Raw genomic sequence first — 6000 nt, forward strand, 5'->3', positions numbered from 1 at the left:
CAAGCAAGTTGTCACTCCCGTGAAGAAACCCAAAGCTGGACCTAAGCCCAAAACTGAGTGCTTCTACTTCAAAGGAAATGGTCACTGGAAGTGGAACTGCCCCAAATATTTGGCGGATAAGAAGGATGGCAAAGTGAACAAAGGTATATTTGATATACATATTATTGATGTGTACCTTACTAGTGCTCGTAGTAATCCCTGGGTATTTGATACTTGTTCGGTTGCTAAGATTAATAACTCGAAACAGGAGTTGCATAATAAATAGAGACTAGTTGAGGATGAAGTGACGATGTGTTGGAAGTGGTTCCAAGATTGATATGATCATCATTGAGCACTCCCTATACTTTCGGGATTAGTGTTGAACCTAAATAAATATTATTTGGTGTTCGCGTTGAGCATGAATATGATTAGATCATATTAATTGCAATACGGTTATTCATTTAAGACAGAGAATAATTGTTATTCTGTTTACATGAATAAAACCTTCTATGGTCATACACCCAATGTTGATGGTTTATTGAATCTCGATCATGGTAATACACATATTCATAGTATTGATGCCAAAAGATGCAAAGTTGATAATGATAGTGCAACTTATTTGTGGCACTGCCGTTTGGGTCATATCGGTGTAAAGCACATAAAGAAACTCCATAAAGATGGACTTTTGGAATCACTTGATTATGAATCATTTGATACTTGCGAACCGTGCCTTATGGGCAAGATGACTAAAACTCCGTTCTCCGGAACAATGGAACGAGCTAGTGACTTATCGGAAATAATACATACCGATGTATGCGGTTCGATGAGTGTTGATGCTCGTGGCGGGTATCATTATTTTCTGACCTTCACAAATGATTTTAGCATATATGGGTATATCTACTTAATGAAACACAAGTCTGAAACATTTGAAAAGTTCAAAGAATTTCAGAGTGAAGTGGAGAATCATCGTAACAAGATAATAAGGTTTCTAAGATCTGATCGTGGAGGAGAATATTTGAGTTAAGAGTTTGGCCTTCATTTAAAACAATGTGGAATAGTTTCACAACTCACGCCACCTGGAACACCACAGCGTAATGGTGTGTCCGAACATCATAACCGCACTTTATTGGATATGGTGCGATCTATGATGTCTCTTACTGATTTACCACTGTCGTTTTGGGGTTGTGCATTAGAGACAGCTGCATTCACATTAAGCAGGGCGCCATCGAAATCCATTGAGACAACGCCTTATGAACTGTGGTTTGGCAAGAAACCAAAGTTGACGTTTCTTAAAGTTTGGGGCTACGATGCTTATGTGAAAAAGCTTCAACCTGATAAGCTCGAACCCAAATTGGAGAAGTGTGTCTTCATAGGGTACCTAAAGGAAACTGTTGGGTACACCTTCTATCATAGATCCGAAGGCAAAATCTATGTTGCTAAGAATGGACCCTTTCTAGAGAAGGAGTTTCTCTCAAAAGAAGTGAGTGGGAGGAAAGTAGAACTTGATGAGGTAATTGTACCTTCTCCCTTATTGGAAAGTAGTTCATCACAGAAATCAGTTCCCGTGATTCGTACACCAATTAGCGAGGAAGCTAATGATGATGATCATGAAGCTTCAGATCAAGTTACTACAGAACCTCGTAGGTCTTCCAGAGTAAGATCCGCACCAGAGTGGTATGATACGTCTCCAACGTATCTATATTTTTTCATTGCTCCATGCTACTTTATCTACTATTTTAGGCAATATTGGGCTTTATTATCCACTTTTATATTATTTTTGGGACTAACCTATTAACCGGAGGCCCAGCCCAGATTTGTTGTTTTATGCCTATTTCAGTGTTTCGAGGAAAAGGAATATCAGACGGAGTCAAAACAGAACGAAATCAACTGGAGTGGGGCGCCCCCCTGCCTCGTGGCCCCCCCTTTGGTCTACCGACGTACTGCTTTCACCCATATATACCTACGTACCCTAAAACTTCCAGAACAGAAGATAGATCGGGAGTTCCGCCGCCGCAAGCCTCTGTAGCCACCAAAAACCTCTCGGGAGCCCGTTCCGGCACCCTGCCGGAGGGGGATCCCATCACCGGTGGCCATCTTCATCATCCCGGCGCTATCCATGACGAGGAGGGAGTAGTTCACCCTCGAGGCTGAGGGTATGTACCAGTAGCTATGTGTTTGATCTCTCTCTCTCTCGTGTTCCATCTATGGCACGATCTTGATGTATCCCGAGCTTTGCTATTGTAGTTGGATCTTATGATGTTTCTCCCCCTCTACTCTCTTGTGATGAATTGAGTTTCCCCTTTGAAGTTATCTTATCGGATTGAGTCTTTTATGAGAACACTTGATGTATGTCTTGTCATGATTATCTGTGGTGACAATGGGATATCATGTGCCACTTGATGTATGTTTTGGTGATCAACTTGCGGGTTTCGTGACATCGGGAACCTATGCATAGGGGTTGGCACACGTTCTTGACTCTTCTAGTACAAACTCTTTTATAGATCGATCCGAAAGAATAACTTTGAGGTGGTTTCGTACCCTACCATAATCTCTACGTTTGTTCTCCGCTATTAGTGGCTTCGGAGTGACTCTTTGTTGCATGTTGAGGGCTTGTTATATGATCTATCTATGTTATTATTGTTGAGAGAACTTGCACTAGTGAAAGTATGAACCCTAGGCCTTGTTTCCTATCATTGCAATACCGTTTACGCTCACTTTTATCATTAGTTACCTTGCTGTTTTTATTATTTCAGATTACAAAAACCTATATCTACTATCTATTTTGCACTTGTATCACTATCTCTTCGCCGAACTAGTGCACCTATACAATTTACCATTGTATTGGGTGTGTTGGGGACACAAGAGACTCTTTGTTATTTGGTTGCAGGGTTGTTTGAGAGAGACCATCTTCATCATACGCCTCCCACGGATTGATAAACCTTAGGTCATCCACTTGAGGGAAATTTGCTACTGTCCTATAAACCTGTGCACTTGTAGGCCCAACAACGTCTACAAGAAGAAGGTTGTGTAGTAGACATCAAGCTCTTTTCTGGCACCGTTGCCGGGGAGGCAAAGGTAAAGAGCACTCACTCACACCCCGTCAACTAAGCTCTTTTATGGCGCCGTTGCCGGGGTGGTGAGTGCTTGAAGGTATATCTTTAGATCTTGCAATCTAATCTTTTTGTTTCTTGTTTTATCACTAGTTTAGTTTATAAAAGAAAATTACAAAAAAAATGGAATTGAGTTTGTCTCATACGCTTCACCTTTTTAATATCTTTCGTGAGTATGATGGAAATGAAAATTGTGCCAAAGTGTTAGAAGAAGAATGCGTTAAATTGTTTGACACTAAATCTTTGAATGATGAGCATGATTGCAATGTTGTTGGTACGAATTCTTTGAATATCCATGATGCTAATGATGATTCCACTAGTTATGATGAAAATATCTCTTATGAGCATGTCAACTTTTGTGGAGTGCATGTTCGCATGAACACACCAAATAGGGAAGATAGATATTGCAAGAGGCATAAGTACTTAGAAACCAAATTGTTGCAAGAAGAGCTAGATGAATATGCTGAAAATTTATCTTTTCTTAGCACTACTTGTGAACTTTGCAATGAATGTGATCATTTTAGTACCCAATACAAATTGTTTCATGATCGTATCGTGTCCAAAAATTGTGATGACTTGATTTCCCTTGCACATCATAATGAACTTAGTTTGCTCTTGGGTTATGAAGAAATGAAACGTATAATTAAGGTTATTCCAAAATTTGCCCTTGATAGAGTTCTTCATTTTGATCTAGAGAAAATTTATATGTATTGTGCGGTGAATTGCATTGATAATCCTTATATTGCCAATTACATAAAGAAAATAAAACAAATAGAGGATGAAGAGAGTACTAACGAAAGGGAAGAGACTTCCCAATATCCTCCTATTATTTCTTATGATGAATCAGGTAACGAGGAGGAGCTTTCTATTCAACCAATCTCATCAATAAGGAGCTCAAAGAGGAAGGTTGAACCTACACATAATGTGAAGAAGAAAAAGAAAAGAAGGAGCAACAAAGGTAAAAAGGTATCCCTCCCAAATGATGTTGCTCCTACTACTACTTGTGATGATGATAATTGCTATACTATTGGTGCTATCCATATTTTTAATGATGAGAGTGCTTATGCTTATGATATGAAAAGGCCCAAGCTTGGGGAAGCTATGTTTGATGAGGATGACATATTTGAGAATATATTTGCTGCAATTAATGTTTGTCCCAAGCTTGGGGATGCTATGTTTAATGAAGATGATATTTTTAGCACCCCAAGTTTTGATATGCAAAGTTGTTATGATGATAGCATGCCTCCTACCTATGATGATTATATTGATGAAAGTGGGTTCGGAAGAGTGTCAACTTTAGGAAGTAGTGATCCCACTATTTTGGAGGATGTTGAATCTTATTGTGATGAACATGAAAGTGGATGTGGAAGAGTGTCAACTTTATTTAGTGATGATTCCACTATTTCGGAAGAGGTCCCAATTGATTATGAGAAGAGAGTTGCTATCTATGATGATTATTGTGATGACTTGTATGCTATTAAGAATAATGATAACAATGAAACTTGTCATCATAATTTTAGTTTTCAATTGGATTATGCCTCACATGATAACTATTTTGTTGAGTTTGCTCCCACTACTATTCATGAGAAGAATTTTGCTTATGTGGAGAGTAGTAAATTTTCTATGCTTGTAGATCATGAAAAGAATGCTTTAGGTGCTAGTTATATTGTTGAATTCATTCATGATGTGTCACGCCCAATATGCGACCCTATCCAAAAGGAACTCAAAGGTCCCACCAAGGATAGACCCGCATATTGAAACACTTTTGCAAGGTGGATATCATTACATCAACATTACATAATAGATGGGGATACATATATAAGGCATACAATGCCACACGAATACAACATCACAATACATGAGAGCATCATCCGACTACGGATGAAACACAAATAGAAACTCAAACGACATCCACCCTGCTAGCCCAGACTGCCGACCTGGAACCTATCCCCTGATCAAAGAAGAAGCATAAGAAGAACTCAACGCAAGCAAGCATCGCTCTCGCGTCATGATCATCGCAAAACCTATACCTGCAACTGTTGTTGTAGTAATCTGTGAGCCACGAGGACTCAGCAATCCCATTACCATGGGTATCAAGACTAGCAAAGCTTAAAGGGAATGGAAGGGGTAAAGTGGTGAGGCTGCAGCAGCGACTAAGCATATATGGTGGCTAACATACGCAAATAAGAGCGAGAAGAGAGCAAGTGGAACGGTCGTCAACTAGTAATGATCAAGAAGGGATCCTGAACTCCTACTTACGTCAAACATAACCCAGAAACCGTGTTCACTTCCCGGACTCCGCCGAGAAGAGACCATCACGGCTACACACGCGGTTGATGCGTTTTAATTCGGATCTGGTGTCAAGTTATCTACAACCGGACATTAACAAATTCCCATCTGCCTATAACCGCAGGCACGGCTTTCGAAAGATTATACCCTGCAGGGGTGTCCCAACTTAGCCCATGATAAGCTCTCGCAATCAACGAAGGATATACCTTCTCCCAGGAAGACCCGATCAGACTCGGAATCCCGGTTTACAAGACATTTCGACAATGGTAAAACAAGACCATCAAGACCGCCCGATGCGCCGACAATCCCGATAGGAGCTGCACATATCTCATTCTCAGGGCAACACCGGATGAACACTACGTACAACTAAAACCAACCCTCAAGTTTCCCCGAGGTGGCGCTGCAAGTGGCTCTGGTTCGGACCAACACTTAGACAAGCACTGGCCCGGGGGGGGGGGGCTAAAATAAAGACGACCCTCGGGTTGGCCGACCCAAGGGAAAGGGATAGGTGGTGGTGAGGCAAATGGTAAAACCAAGGTTGGGCCTTGCTGGAGGAGTTTTATTCAAAGCGAACTGTCAAGGGGGTCCCATAAATCACCCGACCACGTAAGGAATGCAAAAT

This window comes from Triticum dicoccoides, chromosome 2B (genome assembly GCF_002162155.2).
Source record: "Triticum dicoccoides isolate Atlit2015 ecotype Zavitan chromosome 2B, WEW_v2.0, whole genome shotgun sequence".
Classification (NCBI taxonomy): domain Eukaryota; kingdom Viridiplantae; phylum Streptophyta; class Magnoliopsida; order Poales; family Poaceae; genus Triticum; species Triticum dicoccoides.